The 20,768-nt window shown below is 31.9% G+C and overlaps 1 pseudogene across 1 annotated transcript; it reads right to left on the reverse strand.

The window, feature by feature from the left end:
- Positions 1-13,332: 13,332 nt before the first annotated feature.
- On the reverse strand, positions 13,333-16,091 carry LOC144549095 (putative receptor-like protein kinase At5g59700 pseudogene; annotated as a pseudogene). Its single transcript, XR_013509574.1, has one exon. The product of XR_013509574.1 is annotated as a putative receptor-like protein kinase At5g59700 pseudogene (transcript).
- Between the last annotated feature and the right edge of the window lie 4,677 nt (positions 16,092-20,768).

Below are 20,768 nucleotides of genomic sequence, written 5' to 3' on the forward strand. Positions count from 1 at the left end.
TATAGCCACAATAAATGAAGGAATTTACTTTTAAAATTTCATAATTCACATATAATAAAAGAATTGATAATAAACTTGTTATGGTATAATAACATGCAATCGAAATATCATAGTAGATTTATTTGAAAGAATCAATAACTCTCTTTGTGGCAAGTCCTACAGTCTTCAAGTTTGGCATCTTATTTTTGTGTCTTGCGTTTTGTACCTAGAACCCACCGAAGTGAAAATGTGAGAGATTGAAACCTCTCAATACGATATTCAGTTCCAGTCGAGTTATTATATGATCCAACCAACAGAATGAAACAAGCACCAAGCACAAATAAAATAACACCGACCATAACAATATAAATCAATTAAAGAAACAACTTGCAAAATTATAACCAAACAAGTAGCATGTCAGTTCTTCACGAATAAATATGCATTTCTCCCTATCAAACAAAAACCTAATTAAGGTTCCAAAGTGCAATGCTCATATATCAAGTAGCATGAACAAAAATTTACAACATGCATTGTCTTTAACATAGACATTAATTCCTCAAAATGCAATGTTAATGTATCATGTCAAATATGCAAATATTCATGTGTGATACTTTAATGAATTCATTCAATCTACTTAATTAAATCATGCCTCATTAGGTAACCATTTTAATATTTACCGCATCCAGGTCATGTGCTACAAGTTCAGCGCCTACATGATCGTCAAGTTTCAGGTGTGAGGTTCAACCAAGTATATACAAGCCTCTGATCATATGCTACCACAAATATGGCACCTAAAAAATTACAATTTCTGTTATTGCCAGAACCTGAAATTTTGTGCTTACTCCGAATATGGCGCCCACATGATTACAGTTATGCACTACAAGCTCAGCGGCTACATGTTTGTCATGTTTTAGGTGTGAGGTTCAACCAAGTATATACAAGACTCCGATCATGTGCTACCACGAATATTGCACCTCAAAATTACAATGTCCGTTATAGTCATAACCTGAAATTATGTGCTTACTCCGAATATGTCACCTACATGCTTACAGTTATGCACTAAAAGTTCATCGCCTACATAATTGAATCATGAGCTACCACGAAAATGGTGCGTACGCAATTTGAGTTATGCGCTACAAGTTCAGCGTCTGCATAATTGAAATTATCCGTTTACACCGAATACGACACCTACATGATCGTTAGGTTCCACACTTGTGGTTAATTAGAACAGTTCATTTAGAAAGAATATCAAATTACAAATCATTCCTAGTTTCAAAAAATATATTCATGCCTCACATGCGCTTACCCTGAATATGATACCTACACCATCAAGTTTCAAGCATAAGGTTCAACCAAGTTCATAAATTACTCTAATCATGCGGTGCCACGAACATGGTGCCTACACAATTTCTGTTATGCGCATAACTTAAATATGACTTCTACTTGACTACATTTATCATTACAAGTTTAGCACCTACATAACCGAGTCATACACTATCACAAAATTGCATCTACACAATTTCAGTTATGCACTACAAGTAGCGTCTACATAACAAAATTACGAACTTACCCCGACTACAGCGCCTACATGATTGCCATATTTCAGACTTGTGGTTGTTTAACACAATTCATTTATAAGAAGTTCATGGTTCATATCATTCTATGTACCATGCATATATGCAAGTATATCATGCAAAATTTATGGTTCAACTAATGTTTTATGTCATTTATGCATTTTCCATGCAACTCAAATAATCAAAGAAATTCATTTCTTATTTCATGCAAGCATGTTATGTATGCACAACTCAAAAAAGGAATTCAAGCAAAAATCCAATAAACAATATAGCTAAAGCACAACGAAGTTTAACATAAGCAAACAATCAAGTTGAACGAGAAAATGTGTAAACCGGACATCCGCACACTACATCATTTGCTTAATATTAATACCACAGTTCAAGCAAAAAAATAAAATAAAACATAGATTAATATTAATACCAATCAAATGTGGTGATAGTTTTATCCATGCCTTGATGGCAGAGCAAGTTGATGCCTTAAAAGGCCCAAAGCAGCCATTTCATTTTTAGAGTAACAAAGGCTTAACCGGGCCAAGCCCAAGAAAAAATTAACCTTAGGTCCAAGCCCAAGAAAATCAAATGGGATGGTTAGCGTCGCTAGAGTATAGACTCACAAGTTCAGATCCAGTGCGTACCGTACCGTGTAGATTCAAATCTGTATTGTCCGTTTTAATGTGGTATGAATCTCAAAGAGGATCACTATAATCTAAGTAGACACGGTATTTATATCTGTTGAGTTTGGATCGTACGGTCGGGATTTAAAGATTAAAGTGTCAACACATCAAAAAAGGAAGACCGACACATTTTATATTTTAGAGAGAGAGAGAGAGAGAGAGAGATGTGAGGCGCCGTGGCATTCACCTCCTCTCTGCTAACATAAAATTGGCGCTAAATTCATCATCACCATAATCTCTTTTCTTGCGCCTCTCTGGCCGATGTCATGGCACAGTTGACACCGAAGCCAAGAAGAGAAGCAGCTGGAGCCCACTCAGCTCTACGGTTCCTCCTCACACATTACCAGGAGGTGGAGATAAGTATTGGGTTATTTTTTCAAAAGGTTTCTATATATTACGATGGGGTTATTCTTTGTTGTTCCTTATATTATTTAATTGGCATGAAATGAGATGGTGCATTTACTGGAACAATTTTTGTTAGATGAGTTTTCAGTATGGCATTTACTCGAACACCTTGCAGGCTATGTTATTTTTGGGTGATTGTTATTTAATTATATAAACTTTTGATCTTGCATGTAGTTAACCATGATGCACCACCAACTATAATTGATGCTAAATCAATTGCCGAGGAAATAAAATCAGAAATTTCCAAAATGACCCAGGATTTAAAAAGCTCTTACGGGAAGGTCCCTGGATTGGCGGTGATATTCGTCTTTAGTGGCGCAATTACCTGATTGAGGTACAAAATAAAGGCATGTAATGTGGTGCGAATAAGGTCTTTAGTGGTGCAATTATCTTATTCATGCTCGGATGAGGAAGTAGTAGAGTCTGTTAAAAGATTTAATGAAGACCCCTCTATTCAACTGCCTTTACCACTGGCATACATTTTGCAGTCTTGAGAAATGTGAAAATTTACGGCTTCTATTGGTGAATTTAGCACATGGATGAAGAGAGAATATTAGGTGGCATTAACTTTGAGAAAGATGTAGACAGGTTTCACCCATTAAATGGGAAACATGCTTTTGTCACTGGACGAAGCAAAATCGTTGGCCTACCGACATCCTTACTTCCTCAGGTATCTATTTAGAGTATCCATAATATTCAACTATAAACTATATAGAAAATCATGTATAAGTCGACAATTTTTGGTGGAAAATTACTAAAATTTTCTGATTATCGAAAAGAACATGTTCGGGAGAGGGAAACATTGCCGATATTTAAAATAACATGCATTTTTTTTTCTCCAACTGATCTAATCGAATGTTTTGCAATTTTGTGACTAAAATGTCGGGTGATGGGAGGAAATGTCAGAAAAGTTGGGTGCTACTTGCAAATTATAGTATAACCTCTGCTGTGATTTGGTTCAAATATTCATTTATTTATATATTTTTTTCAGAGACATCATGCAACAGTGAGCATAGTTCATGCGTATACCCAGAAGAAATAACATGTGAGGCTGATATCGAAATTTCAGCAGCACAGAGTCGCCAACCTTGTCAGAGGCAACTGGTTAAAGAGAGGCGCTGTTGGAATTGATGTGGGTACCAATCCTATTGAGGTATAATATGAACTTGTGTGCCAGTTTCATGCAGCACGAATCAGGTCTGGTACTGGTACTGGCCAATTGAACCCAATAGACTCATTTTTCTTTTAGCATATTCTGTCCTTCTTTTATTGTTAATTTTTACATAGGATTTGCTGCATATTCAACTCATTTGATCATTTCTTTGTTTATTTTGTATGGATTCTCATGACGAGCATGGGTACCGCTAAACTGGAGATGTCCATTTCGACGAGGTAGTGAAGCTGGCCTCTGCAATTACACCTGTGCCAGGTGGCGTGGGCCCAATGACTATCGCAATTCTCCTTTCGAACACACTAGATGCCGCAACGGATACCTTTAGATCGAGTGCTTGATTTCATTAAATACTTTGGTTTACATGTTAATTTTGATTTTCTTTTTTCTTTTATTCGCCTTATGCTGTTTTTTTCATTGGTTTATGATTTTAACCAATTACGTCGTGACAGGACACGTCACGGTACATTTCTGTAACTGTATGGCATGTGATCACGTCACGGTACAAACTAATTGGTTACAATACAACACATGACTAGACTTGACTATACATAGACCAAAACAAGATAAAATTTATGCCATTATTTGTCTCAAACAAAAATTCAAATATCAAACAATAAAATTTATTTTATTTATATACATTTTTTACAACATTATTTCTATTATTTTAGTCTCAAAAGTTTATCAGTTACCATGTTGGCCTCTCTAGTAATCAATATTTATTAAATTGGTCCTATCATTGACAACACCTCTCCCTCCTTTCATACATAAGATTATATGTAGAAATAATAACAAAAGAAAGAGAATGCGAACTTATATATATATAGAGTTGGGCTATGGTACTTCGTGAAGTAAAGCGAGTGTTTTACTTCACATCTATATCTTCAATTTTAAAATTCAAAACGTCGATTTGAACTATTCATATTGATCTCCATATTAAATTGTGCTTGGAGACTAATTTTTACAATTTTTGAAAATTGTTTACTATTTTTTTGAAATTTTTGAAAATCATTGTTTTTCAGAAAATTATGGACTACCAAAAACAACAATTTTCAAAAATTCTAAAAAAATAGTACATAATTTCCAAAAAAATATAAAATATGGTTCGGATTGACATTTTGTACTTTCAAATCGCAAAATATGAGTGTAAACTAAAATATATGAAGAAAAAGCTACTAGGAGGGACACGTAGGATAGTTGACTGCCTACGCGTCCTCCAGCTCACTCTCTAAAGAAGATTACATCAGTCCCTCATCCGATTCTCATGCGTATATATATATAGTAAGACTACTATGCTCTACAAATTTTTAATTTGTGCTCATATCTATAGTTTCAAAGTTGAAATAGTTAATCCAAAAACACTGATTTTGAACTTCTCAACATGTTCTTCATATTGAAATGTGCTTGGAGACTAAATTTTACATTTTTTTTTTGAAATTTTTTACTTTTTTGTAGAATTTTTGAAATTAAGTGTTTTTCATTAAATAAAAAAATAATAAAAAATAATAAAAAATTCAAAAAACACTGATTTTGGAAAAATTTAAAAAGCATTTTTGAGTAGGACATATTTTTGTGTTGTATACGTTAATGAATTATATAGGTTTTTGTTTTGTATTGTATTTGATGAACATGATCATTTTCGTTTTATTTTTCAAGTACCAATTCATGGTTTACTGGTTTACTTGTATTGTAATTACATGCATGAATGAATCTTCTGATGAAACATGCATGCACGATACCAGTTAGTTAATTATATACCAGCATCAATAATAATGGAAATTGCTAATATGTTATGCTACGCACAGAGGGCCTCTGTGCAATGGCTCAATATTCGACTTTTCAAAATTCTAACGGTCGATCCGAACCGTTCATCTTGTTCTCCATATTAATATGTGTTTGGAGATCAAATTTTATATTTTTTGAAAAAAATTTACTATCTTTTTAGATTTATTGAAAATTGCTGTTTACAGCAAATCTGGACCATAAAAAAACAGTGATTTTCAATAAATCTAAAAAAACAGTAAAAATATTCCAAAACATGTAAAATTTGGTCTCCAAACACATATTAATATGGAGAACAAGATGAACGGTTCGGATCGACCGTTAGAATTTTAAAAAGTTGAATATTGAGCCGTTGCACGGAGGCCCTCTATGCTACGCGTAGCATGCTAGCAGGTTCCCAATAATGATAGTAAAGATAACTAACATCATATTAATTTTGCTTGTCTGTTAACTGTTCTAGAAAATGTACCATCTCAGTTATATATAGTTTCTGACGTGTCATAGTTCACTTCATATCAATAAAATAATAAAAGGTACAACATAGAATAACCCAACAGTAATATAGCTCGCAAGGTGTTTGTGTAAATGCCCCACCTAGAAAGTAGAAACCTTTTGAATAAATAAAGAGTGCCGTAGCATGTGGATGCAAAGAACTCACTCACCTCCACTACCTGGTAATGTGCGAGGAAGCACCGTAGAGCTGAGTGGGGTCCAGATGTCAGGGAGATCAGGACCTAATATGCAGGAGCTGCTTCTCTTCTTTAGCAGAGAGGAGGTGAAGGCCACGGTGCCTCTCATCTCTCTCTTTCAATTATGTTTCGGTCTTCCTTTTTTTGTAGTGTTTTTATATTAATAATTAAAACCTACAGTAACCCAAATTTTGGTTTTAGATCAACAGCGTCCGATTTTATTGTGCACGAATTATTAATAAGCCGAACGCTGATCAGACTGTCTGGATCCAAATGCAATATTAGAGTTACTTCAGAGGAACCTGGCCGAAATAAATTTGGTGCATGGATTATAGGAATCCCATTTGATTTTGTTGGGCTTGGGCTTGGGCCGGGTTCAAGTTTTGATCGCTAAACCAGCCTGGATTACTCAGAAAATTGACATGCGATTAAATTACCAACAGCAAACAATTATATATGTTTCTCCTTCTCAAACTTCAACATTTTTCAGATCAACATCAGATGCTAATTTTTTACTTGGTAACTGTGGATAAACCAGCCAGCAAGTGCACAAATTTATAAGAAACTCCACGTAACATGAAAACAAAGAAAACAAAGAACACAATCACAATTATCATCAACAGGTATAAAATTTGATAAAAATACTATCAGAATCGACCTGAACTATGAATTCCTTCAAAAAACTGAAAATTAACCGGCAGAGACATGATACGGATGAGAAAATCATTTGTAAGAAACCTCAGAGAATCACAAGTTATGAATATTCATTAATTCATTTTGTGGGCACCCTTCATACAATGTTAATAATATAACTTCAAATTAAGATTACAACAATCACTTACATATGCAATATTCTAATTAATTTAATAGTAGAATTATATAAACATATCCATCTTTTGATTAAAAAGGCCGAAAGACCCATCTTCATTGAAGAAAAGAAAATGTTAACTTACAACCATTGATGTCAGTTCACTAGTGGAAAAACAGAAATCAGGATCGGCCTATCTGGATCGGTTATATGGACACCCGATCCTAATAAGTATCTGGATCGGTTTATTTAAAAAAACCGATCCTAAAAACTATTCAGATCGGTTTTTAGTAACAACCGATCCTAGTTTATTACTATTAGGATCGGTTTTTTGTGGAAACGGATCCTGATACTATCAGGATCGGTTTTATTTTAGAACCGATCCTAATAGTTCAATCATTTGGATCAGTTTTTAGTAAAAACCGATCCTGATAGTATCAAGATCCGTTTCCAACAAAAACCGATCCTGATAATTAAAATATCTCAAATAAATCTTATTAATTGAAATATATCATAAAATAGCATCTGGATCGGGTCTATACATAATAACCGATCCAGATAACTTAAATACATATAACAAATTAAAATATATCAGAAAATAGCATCTGGATCGGTTTTTAGCAATAAAACCGATCCAGATACTATCAGGAACGGTTTTATTGCTAAAAACCGTTCTTGATAAAAATTTTTTTTTTTTTTTTTTTTTTTTTTTTTTTTTTTTTTTTTTTTTTTTTTTTTTTTTTTTTTTTAAGGTAGCATGGTAAAACCTGGCCAGCTTTCAAGTACTTTTTTTTTTTTTTTAAAGAGGTTTATAATTAAATTAATTTCTTTAAAGAGGTCAAATTAAAGATATTTCATTCCCTATGTACATCCTATATATGAACCGTCTGATCAAATTCGAAATAATATGGTCTTGGTCTAACCATATATATTTTGTTATCTCAGGTAATATGAATTCGTTTCCATTTGTTCATGACATCAATTAAGCAATTAATTTTATAGTATTAATTTATAAATAACAAATAAATAATTAAACAAACAATTATACAAACACAAACAAGTTGTTTATTTTTTTTTAAATAATCTCTGGTTATATATATATATCTCAGATAACTTAAATACATATAACAAATGAAATATATATCAGAAAATAGCATCTGGATCGGTTTTTAGCAATAAAACCGATCCAAATACTATCAGGAACGGTTTTATTGCTAAAAACCGTTCTTGATAATTTTTTTTTTTTTTTTTTTTTTTTTTTTTTTTTTTTTTTTATTTTAAAAAGGTAGCATTGTAAAACCTGGCCAGCTTTCAAGTATATTTTTTTTTTAAAAAAGAGGTTTATAATTAAATTAATTTCTTTAAAGATGTCAAATTAAAGATATTTAATTCCCTATGTACATCCTATATATGAACCGTCTGATAAAATTCGAATCAATATGGTCTTGGTCTAACCATATATATTTTGTTATCTCAGGTAATATGAATTCGTTTCCATTTGTTCATGACATCAATTAAGCAATTAATTTTATGGTATTAATTTATAAATAACAAATAAATAATTAAACAAACAATTATACAAACACAAACAAGTTGTTTATTTTTTTTTAAATAATCTCTGGTTATATATATATATCTCAGATAACTTAAATACATATAACAAATGAAATATATATCAGAAAATAGCATCTGGATCGGTTTTTAGCAATAAAACCGATCCAAATACTATCAGGAACGGTTTTATTGCTAAAAACCGTTCTTGATAATTTTTTTTTTTTTTTTTTTTTTTTTTTTTTTTAAAGGTAGCATTGTAAAACCTGGTCAGCTTTCAAGTATATATATTTTTTTAAAAAGAGGTTTATAATTGAATTAATTTCTTTAAAGATGTCAAATTAAAGATATTTAATTCCCTATGTACATCCTATATATGAACCGTCTGATAAAATTCGAATCAATATGGTCTTGGTCTAACCATATATATTTTGTTATCTCAGGTAATATGAATTCGTTTCCATTTGTTCATGACATCAATTAAGCAATTAATTTTATGGTATTAATTTATAAATAACAAATAAATAATTAAACAAACAATTATACAAACACAAACAAGTTGTTTATTTTTTTTTAAATAATCTCTGGTTATATATATATATCTCAGATAACTTAAATACATATAACAAATGAAATATATATCAGAAAATAGCATCTGGATCGGTTTTTAGCAATAAAACCGATCCAAATACTATCAGGAACGGTTTTATTGCTAAAAACCGTTCTTGATAATTTTTTTTTTTTTTTTTTTTTTTTTTTTTTTTTTTTTTTTTTTTTTAAAAAGGTAGCATTGTAAAACCTGGCCAGCTTTCAAGTATATTTTTTTTTTAAAAAAGAGGTTTATAATTAAATTAATTTCTTTAAAGATGTCAAATTAAAGATATTTAATTCCCTATGTACATCCTATATATGAACCGTCTGATAAAATTCGAATCAATATGGTCTTGGTCTAACCATATATATTTTGTTATCTCAGGTAATATGAATTCGTTTCCATTTGTTCATGACATCAATTAAGCAATTAATTTTATGGTATTAATTTATAAATAACAAATAAATAATTAAACAAACAATTATACAAACACAAACAAGTTGTTTATTTTTTTTTAAATAATCTCTGGTTATATATATATATCTCAGATAACTTAAATACATATAACAAATGAAATATATATCAGAAAATAGCATCTGGATCGGTTTTTAGCAATAAAACCGATCCAAATACTATCAGGAACGGTTTTATTGCTAAAAACCGTTCTTGATAATTTTTTTTTTTTTTTTTTTTTTTTTTTTTTTTTTTTTTTTTTTTTTAAAGGTAGCATTGTAAAACCTGGTCAGCTTTCAAGTATATATATTTTTAAAAAAAGAGGTTTATAATTGAATTAATTTCTTTAAAGATGTCAAATTAAAGATATTTAATTCCCTATGTACATCCTATATATGAACCGTCTGATAAAATTCGAATCAATATGGTCTTGGTCTAACCATATATATTTTGTTATCTCAGGTAATATGAATTCGTTTCCATTTGTTCATGACATCAATTAAGCAATTAATTTTATGGTATTAATTTATAAATAACAAATAAATAATTAAACAAACAATTATACAAACACAAACAAGTTGTTTATTTTTTTTAAATAATCTCTGGTTATATATATATTTCTCAGATAACTTAAATACATCTAACAAATAAAATATATATCAGAAAATAGCATCAGGATCGGTTTTTAGCAATAAAACCGATCCGGATACTATCAGGAACGGTTTTATTGCTAAAAACCGTTCTTGATAATTTTTTTTTTTTTTTTTTTTTTTTAAGAACAACTTTGAAAATAAAATAGTATTAGAATCAGTTATTTCAAATAACCAATTCTAATACTATTTTTTTGTATATGGCATATGGTTCAATTATATGGTTGTTGTATATGTAATTAGTGTGGTGATTAATAGAATATATATATGGTTGTTGTATATGGCATATGGTTCAATTATAAATATTTTTTGATGAAAATTAATGTAATTTACATTATTAAAATTTATGTGATAATATAATTAGTTATTTGACATTGATATTTCATTTTGAAGTCATTTTGACTATTGAATTTTTTTATACAATCATGCATGATGCATCAATGACTTGTGCCATATAATAATATACATAGGACTTGAACCCTTGTTGTGTGGGGTTGTGAAGGAACGAATACGAATATTAGCATTTGGTCGATCGGAACCGTTAAAATGAAAGAATGTCATATTAATTTCACCATTATAAAATTTGATACAATTCGGGATTCGTGTACTAGTTCATCAAAGCAAAACAATATAGCAACATCGCACGGCCGTAAATAATTTACGTTGGATCAAAACTTACAGTTGTCGGGCCTTCGGCACTTTTACGTTATTAATGTTCCATGTTATATCTTGATCATTTTAAAAATTATTACATGTCATTTAATTACAGACCCACCGTTGGATGATCATGCAGAAATGAACGGTCTGCATTCCATTTAACAATTTGATGCCATTAATAATAATAAAATTGTACAAAATTGATCATAGTAGAGTTGATTTGGCCATACAAACACAAATAAATAAATTTGATATTTTTCACATTTTTCTTAATATTTATCTGTGTACATGCATTATCAACAGAAAAGAAAATAAATGGTAGCCGTTTGATGGTTGATAGACCATCAATATGAGTGGGGTTTACCGCAGTGATCTTTCTTATATATAGTATCAGGATCGGTTTTTTATAAAAAACCGATCTTGATACTATTTTTTTTCAAAGTTGGTTCTGCAGCAAAAAAAAAAAAAAAAAAAAAAAAAAAAAAAAAAAAAAAAAAAAAATTATCAAGAACGGTTTTTAGCAATAAAACCGTTCCTGATAGTATCTGGATCGGTTTTTTATAAAAAACCGATCCTGATTTTTTTTTTTTTTTGCAGAACCCATTTTGAAAAAAAAATTTATCAAGATCGGTTTTTATATAAAAAACCGATCCTGATACTATTTTTTTCAAAGTTAGTCCCGCCAAAAAAAATTAGTATTAGGATCGGTTTTTTATAAAAAACCGATCCTGATACTATTAGGATCGGTTTTTTATAAACAACCGATCCTAATGATAACTCCCTATATAACCTGCTTAGGGTTCTTCTTATTTTCATTCCGCGCCTCTCATTTTCAACTTAGCGTCTCTCTCACTGTCTCCGTCTCTCCCTCTGTACTCTTTGTGTCTCTCTCTAGATCTGTCTCCGTCTCTCCCTCTCCTCCGTGTCTCTCTCTCTCTTTCTCTCCGTCTCTTCCTCTCAAAGCCGAGCCTCTCGCACCTCCGGCTCGGCCGATCAACTATTACGGTATTAACTTTATATAATTTTCTCATTATTATGCTTTAAAAACACATTTTTTTGTATTTTTTATTGTAAAATGTTTTTCCATCTAATTGTTACATTTGTTTTTATTTTTAGGATCTTTTTTAATCTCAAGTGATGTGATTGCAAAAGAGGTAATTATTGATTTTTTTATTGTTGTGCTTTACATTAATTGCATAAATGTGTGTTAATTGAAGAAATAGCTCAATTAGTCACTTGTATGTTTGTTAATTAATTTTTTTTGGATTTAAATTTCTTGTTATAATATGTAATGCTTCACAAAACTTTGTATGAACATGAATTTTTTGTAATAATTTAAGATGTGTATGATATTTAATTTATGATGTGTATATGATATTTGATTATTGTTTCTTACTGTGCAAAAAAAAATATATTTAGGATGCTGGCCAGCAAAATATATATGGAAGCTGGTTAAATAAATAAAAATATTTTTTTTAGCTTCAATAAAACATCAGGATCGGTTATTTTAAACAACCGATCCAGATTACTACTATTATGATCGGTTATTTTTTTAAAAACCGATCCAGATTTCAGATCCTCATTCCAACAAAAAAAAAGTATCAGGATCGGTTTTATATAAAAACTGATCTTGATAGTTCGTATCTGGATCGGTTTTTATTTAAAAACTGATCTAGATATGAAATTTTTAATAAAAAAAAATATTCGAAAATATTATCAAGAACGGTTTTTATATAAAAACTGATCTTAATAGTTCCTATCTGGATCGGTTTTTATTCAAAAACTGATCTAGATATGAAATTTTTAATAAAAGAAAATATTCGAAAATATTATCAAGAACGGTTTTTATATAAAAACTGATCTTAATAGTTCCTTTCTGGATCGGTTTTTATTCAAAAACTGATATAGATATGAAATTTTTAATAAAAAAAAATATTCGAAAATATTATCAAGAACGGTTTTTATATAAAAACTGATCTTAATAGTTCCTATCTGGATCGGTTTTTATTCAAAAACTGATCTAGATAACTACTATTAAGATCGGTTTTATGAAAAAACCGATCCTATTAGTTTCTATTTGGAACGGTTCTTTAAAAAATATAAAACCGATCCTGATAGTATCAGTATCGCCTTCATCAGGATCGGTTGGATTCCGTTACTGATATGTGTATATAACCGATCCTGATTCCATATTTTCCACTAGTGGTTGACTATTGCACCTTATGCAAAGATAACCCATCTAAAACCGAAAAGCCCATAAGGCAGATACTGGAAACCAAAAAATTCAGCATGCAAGCTGAAAAATCCCATAAGGATGCATACCACAAAAATAAAATCAAACCGATAGTCACAGAAAACAACCATATTAGTATAACACAAAACCAACCAAGTGTATATCTAAGCCTCACAATGGGGCTGAGGGAATCAAAAGTAAACACAAGATATGGCTGAAAAGCCCAGGACCTGCTGCTGGCTTCATTCTTCATAAATCACCATTTGTAGCCCTCCTCCGTCAGCTCCTTGAGTCGCAGCTGCTTCATCCTCGGGACTCCAAACGCAAGGGGTATAAACATATCCATCTATGAGATCAGTTAGAAGAACACATTACTAGTTGTTATATCAGATCTGCTATCTGCACTTGAAACATTTGACGGCAATCCACACAAAGTTGGAATTTCTAGGAAATGTGACTCTGATGTGTTTGTTGTGTTTGTATAATGCAGTTCACTCTTCACCTCTGTTTCCTGCAATCTCAAACAGTATTCTAAGTTCCATAAAACATCTCCCATTGTCGGTCTATCAATGCCATACTCTTGCAAGCACTCCATGGCTGTCTCTCCAAACTTCCTTAGAGAGTTCTCTTTGATCTCCCCGACAAGTTTTGGGTCGATAATCTTTTCTAACTCGCCTTTTCGCTGCCACATGAGTGCCCACTCTGTGAGGTTAAGTTGTTCTCGGTCAAGGCTTTGGTCAATCACAGGCCTCGCACAAAGCACCTCAAAAAGCACAACTCCAAATGAATATACATCGGACTTGTCAGTTAGTTGTTGGGTCTTAAAGTACTCCGGGTCGAGATAACCAAAACTACCTTTCACTGCTGTGCTGACGTGGGTCTCACCTAAACAGGGCCCTAGTTTTGAGATGCCGAAATCTGACACTTTGGCTATGTACCCCTCTCCTAAAAGAATGTTAGTTGATTTCACATCTCGATGTATGATATTTCGTGATGGCCCTGTGTGGAGGTATTGTAGGCCCTTGGCTGTGCCGATGCAAATCTCCAGCCTTTGCTTCCATGAAAGAGATGGCAATAAATTGTCTATACCATACAAATAGTTCCTTAAAGTGCCTTTCTCCATATACTCATAGACAAGTATCATCTCAGAGTGCTCATCACAGTAACCTATGAGGGATAACAGATGACGGTGACGGATATTTGATAGAACTTCAATCTCTGTCTGAAATTCAGGGAAACCTTGGTTGGATTGGCATGAAGCTCGTTTTACAGCAACCATAGTTCCATTACGCAATCTCCCCTTATAAACTTTTCCAAAACCACCTACCCCAATTAAGCTCCTTTCATCAAAATTATTTGTTGAAGTTTTGATTTCAGAAAAGGCAATAAGCCTAGGAGATGCAACACTAGTTGCTCTGCACGAATACTGATGAGACCGTGAAAATGGTGTCCCTTCTTCTTCTCGCAGATTCATATGGCACCGTCCCTTATACCAAGTTGTATAAACACCAAACATGATCATTAATATTAATATTATAAAGGCACCCCCAATAGTAGATCCAAGGATAAGAGCTGGCAACTTCCTTTTCTTTTTCCTTTGAAGAGGAGGATTATAATTGGTCATCTTCATGATCTCCAATCCGTTAAGGAAACCATTTTGTACCTGACTTTCCTTCCTATCTAGGCTAATGCTTACAGTTATGTTTCGTGCACCCATAACATGTGCAATAAAATCAATATAGAATGGCTCCAGTGAATAGGTCGTGTAATCACTAACTCTCAGGTTATTTGGAAGTGCCAAATAATCCATGATATAGACCGCAAAAACAAGCCCTTGATCCAGGCTATTGATCTCTGATATAATATCACAGAAATGTAATCGGATAAGATAATAATAACCTGAGTCGACTCTGAAACTCCATGTGATGTTGATGTTAAAACCAGGATTGGAGATGAACTGAACATCAGAGCCATTTATTATCCGTGCCGTGTTATAAACGTTTTGTGGGGCTATCTCCTTTGAGCTCCCTTCAGAAGGAATGAAGTGTAGATTCGTAGATACCGATTTAGTCTGAGAGGCATCAGCATTGTAGATGTAAGGGTCATCAGTAACCCAAGTTCGCCACAGTGTATCATTCTCTGGGGTGATCAATGGGCCTGGAATGTTTACCCGATAGAATGTTTCCATGCCCTGATTGGCTTGGTGTGTATTGAATGTATCAGTTGTGCCGATTAGAATTGGAATGTTACTAAATAATTGCAGGGGTGCGGCATCGAAAATTTCTATCACACTTATAAAAGCAACTGAGTTGTTTTGTGGAGTGAATTTGAGTACCAATTTGTCAGAATCCATGGAAAGAAAAAACTCTTTTATAATGAGTGATGTAAGAGCAGAGATAGAAAAATTGTTTGTTAAGCTGTTGCCATTGGAAGTTGTTACCATGAAATTTGCATTGGGAATAAAGGGAGGGAAGTGAAGGCGCAGTATGTTGGAAGTATTGGGTACAACATTGAATTGGTAAGAGAATGGAGAGGGTCCGGAAGATATGCGCATGGTGGAATAGAGAGGGTTTGTGGAAATATTAATGTTTAAAGGGATGGTGCTTGAACCGGGGATCAGGTACTTCTCGTCAGGGACAAAAGTGCGAGGAGGGGAATCATTGTTATGCGTCAAAGCGGAGTTAATTAAGCCACACTGGATGAAGTAGGAGGTATTCAGAGTGAGTGAGACAGCTCTAGGGATGATGAGGGAGAGTAAGATACACAAAAGAGTTGCTTGATGTAAAAACTCCATTAATTAAAAAGAGATAAAGTTATAGGTAGGAGAAGATAAAGGATGAGCAGATAGATAGCAGCCAAGTATTAGAGATACAATAAATATATCATGTTATGTTATTGGAAGTATAATTTCGTGGAGTACATCCTGGTGTTGACTTGAGCGTGGACTTGACTATGAGTCTATGAGGTTCTCAAAAAATCTCTGCCTTATCTTTGATTCTGAAGATATCTTCTAAGTGACAGCAATCTCTTTTACAGCCGATGAAAAGTCCAACCATGGTCTTTGGAATGACTTGAGAGTAGGTTCGATGGGTTCAAACACCGTCCGATCTGCTTTAAGATTCCTGTGCTCCACTTCAAAGTTTGTGTTTCTACTTCAATTTTTGTTCGCATAATCTAGGGCCCGGTTACTCAAATGCAATGACTGCATTAGCATCTTGTAAAACCTAATATATGAGATAGTGTATCATGTGCAATAACACAAGGTTTGATCACTCGAAGATTATTTTTATTCATTTTTTATTTAGAATAATTATTTCAATCCCCACACTCCAGTACCCGCATTATACCCCCATCTCTTAATCAAATTTTAACTTCCCATAAACTAACTTAACTAGCTAATTTAATTAAATTTATTCAAAACACTAGTATAAATACTTGGAAGATAATAAATTAATGCTTGCAAATTAAGATATTAATACTTGCATGTATAACTATATGGAGAGACCACTCAAACTACATGGGGAGAATAATTATACACGTTTTTAGAGGTGGGTTTTTTTTTCTTTTTTTCAATATCTTACACATTTCTCACGTTCTATGAGGAATTTTGCGAATCTAAAACCACGAATGTATTCTACGCAATTTTATCTTTCAAATGAGATCCATGATGACGTACTTTCGGATTTATCGTCACACAAGTATTTATACCTCATTGTGCAAGTATTTATACCGCATCGTACAAGTATTTATACCTATACTTGTAAGTATTTATCCCCAATCATGGACCCCGCATCTCCGCATCACATTTCCCTAATCGTCCCTGCGTCAATCTTTCTCTAACAAAAATAGTTGACGACATAGGTATAAATACTTCAGTGCATAGATATAAATACTTGTAATACTTGATATTAATACTTTTAAATGTCAGCAGTGTCATATGTGAAAAATACTATGTATAAATACTTAAATGACGAGGTATAAATACTTGTGTGATTACGAACTCGAAAATATGTCATCATGGATCTCATTTGAAAAATAAAATTGTGTACGTTCGTGATTTTAGATTCGCAAAATTCCTTATAGATCATGAGAAATGTGGACGAGATTGAACAAATAAAATTGGGGGTATAATGGGGGGATGAGAGTGCGGGTACTCATATCATCTCCCTTTTATTTATTTATTTCGAAATTACTAAAACTGGCAGTTGAGATTCATATATTTCCTTTTCAATTACAATTACTCTAAATCAGATGTTTATCTCTTCTCCAATGAAATCATTATGTTTCATATCTCTTTCACAATAGATTGTGGAATGTGGACCCCTTATTCTCTTTCATATCTCTTTCATCTCTTTCACATTAGAAATTATTGAGTTAATTTCTACCAGGTCAAGCACGTTCCCTCTTGCCTTTTTTTCCACGCTACCTTGACATTAAATGACTACTCTCTCCTGGTCTATCTCTTTTTTTTTTTTTTTTTTTTTTTTCGGGTCATGGTCTATACAATAATTAACATCACTGATCCAAGCTAATCAAGAATATGCACTCTACGGCAAAAAATCGCTGAAATGTTTTTTTTTTTTTCCAATTAAACTCTTCCATGGAACATCTACTTTTTTAGTATTGCAAGGAGGACCTTTTTGTAACAATTGGTCTAAAATTTCAATATTACTAAATACTTGTAAGTAATAAATAAAACCATTATTGAATGATCATGTGGACCCTGCTGGTCAATGAAATAATTCTTAAGTTTCAAATTTCAGAATCTAAATAGTCAATGATCAACAAATCCTAATCATTCAATTAAAAGTTACTTTAATTAGGATCTAATTGCTATTTTCTTTAATTAATTTAATTCAAACTTTAATTATGTAAATATTGTTTTATTTATTTTTAATTATGGTTTATGATTAATTAACAAGAGGTTGGTTAATATCAAAACGTTTGTTCCAGAGCCGTGGTGCAACCAATTATTTTTCTGATTTTCAAAGTCCAAATAGTTGATCAAAACCGTTAGATGTCATCTCTATATTAAAAAGTATTGGAAGGCCAAATTTTACCCTCGCAAATACTGTCTTATTGTTGAAGTATTCAATTCCGCATCATCTCAATTAATGTCATTTAAAAAAAAATTCGAATGTAGTACAAAATGTATAGATATGAAAATATTTAACAAGGAAAATGACGATATTAATTTAATATTTATCCAACATTAACAAATAAAGTTTACGCCTAATATAGTTTGCAGACTACATAAACTAGTCACGACAAACTTTATATTATTAACAGCGGAGGCAAAAATAAAATAAAAAAAAAGATAAATATATACAAGTCCGCAAAATATATAGAGTTGGGTTACATAGTACTTCGCGAAGTAAAGCGAGTGTTTTACTTCACACTCATATTTTGCGATTTTAAAGTTCAATACATCGATCCGAACACAAAATATATATAGAGTTGTTCTCTTACGATAGGGCTCTCGTGTAATGCACGGTCACGATACTAGCTAGTGTGTGTATATATATTATTATTACTTTTATAAATATGAAGAAATGCACAAATTAATACACAAATTATACACAAATTAATATCCAGCCATATATAATGTTTCTAAAATATTCGGACAACATTTCTGGTCAAACAAATACGAAACCACATTGACTCCTATTGGCATACACAAATTAAGCATCGTATATACCATATACAAGTCCGCAATATATATATATATATATATATATATGAGGAGGGTTCAAATGCACCCAAATGCACCCAAATGCATCCTATCTTTCAAATCTTTTTTCTCCGTTTTCAAAGTCTGAATAGTCAATCCAAACCGTTAGATATATATTAAGATGTGCTTGGAGACCAAATTTTACATTTTTTGGAATTTTTTTACTATTTATTAAGCCACTTTGAAAATCGCTGATTTTACATTTTCTGGACCATTGGATCAGCGATTTTCAAAGTGGCTTAATAAGTAGTAAAAAAATTCCAAAAAATATAAAATTTGGTCTTCAATCACATCTTAATATATAGATTGCATCTAACGGTTCGGATTGACTATTCAGACTTTAAAAACGGAGAGAAATGATAGGGTGGCTTTGGGTGCACAAAAATTTGGGTGCATTTGAACCCTCCTCTATATATAGAGTACGGCTAACGCGCTTCCTCTAGCATATGGACCGAAATGCTTCCGGTGGAAATTTGAAATTTCAAAATCCAAATAGTCGATCTGAACTGTTCATCTTTTTCTCCATATTAATATCTGCTTGGAGACCAAATTTTACATTTTTCTGAAATTTTTTACTATTTATTAAGCCACTTTGAAAATCGCTGATGCAATGGTTTTACTGTTTTGTTAAGCCACCGTTGGATCAGCGATTTTCAAAGTGGCTTAATAAATAGTAAAAAAATTCAGAAAAATGTAAACTTTGGTCTCCAAGCAGATATTAATATGGAGAAGGAGATGAACGGTTCAGATCGACTTTTTGGATTTTGAAATTTCAAATTTCCACCGGAAGCATTTCGGTCCATATGCTAGAGGAAGCGCGTTAGCCGTACTCTATATATATATATATATATATATATATATAATATATACTAGTATCATACCCGTGCGTTGCAATGGGGCATACAATAATTATCCAAAAATTAAGATACATGTTAATAGAAAATTTATATGATTATGTATTTTTAATTAACTTTAATTGTGATCTCTGATAACAATTTGATGATGTAATGATTCTTTATTTTTAAGTACCAATGATATCAAATATATAATAGCTCAATTTGAATTTAATATCAAATATCATACAATAATTCAATATCGACATATAATATGATATCAAAAAACATAAATAAAAAGTGTTATCGTGTGTATGTATAGGATACACACACACACACATATTATAAAAGAAATATATATTAACACACACGTTCCAATTTATATTATTCTTCTTCTTTGTTTCCAATTTAGAATATACACACACACACACATTGATATATTCTATGTTGGAAATATATTCTAAATTGCCCACAACAATATGTATAGAAACAAAGAAAGAGAAATAAGGAAATAAAAAAAAATGATTTCTATTGTGATCCGTATAGAAACGAAGAAGAAGTAAGGAAACAAAGAAATAAGAAAATGGAAGGTGGAGTCTTCTCAATTGAAGAGAAGAAATATGGAAACAAAGAAATAAGGAAATAGATAAATATATCGCTAAATTTCAGAGTTTGTTCAATTTTCATTGTAACGTATCGTGTGGCAGCACATGCAGTGAGTATGTTTTTAACTAAATTTAGATTTTTATACATAAAACAAATGCATTTAATCAAAAGAAGACAAATTATGTAATTGGAGGGCTGAGATCAAATCCGAAGTTTCATCTTTCAATAGTAGCCGTTGGCGGATCGGACACCCAACATGCTTAATAATAGAATGGAAATATATATATATAGAGAGAGTGTGTGTGTGTGTGTGTTAGACTATGGTGCTATGCATATATATAGTGTAATGTAGTGCTCTGTATTTTTTAGCCGTCGGATGA

This window comes from Carex rostrata, chromosome 34, assembly GCF_964058835.1.
Source record: "Carex rostrata chromosome 34, lpCarRost1.2, whole genome shotgun sequence".
Taxonomy (NCBI): Eukaryota; Viridiplantae; Streptophyta; class Magnoliopsida; order Poales; family Cyperaceae; genus Carex; species Carex rostrata.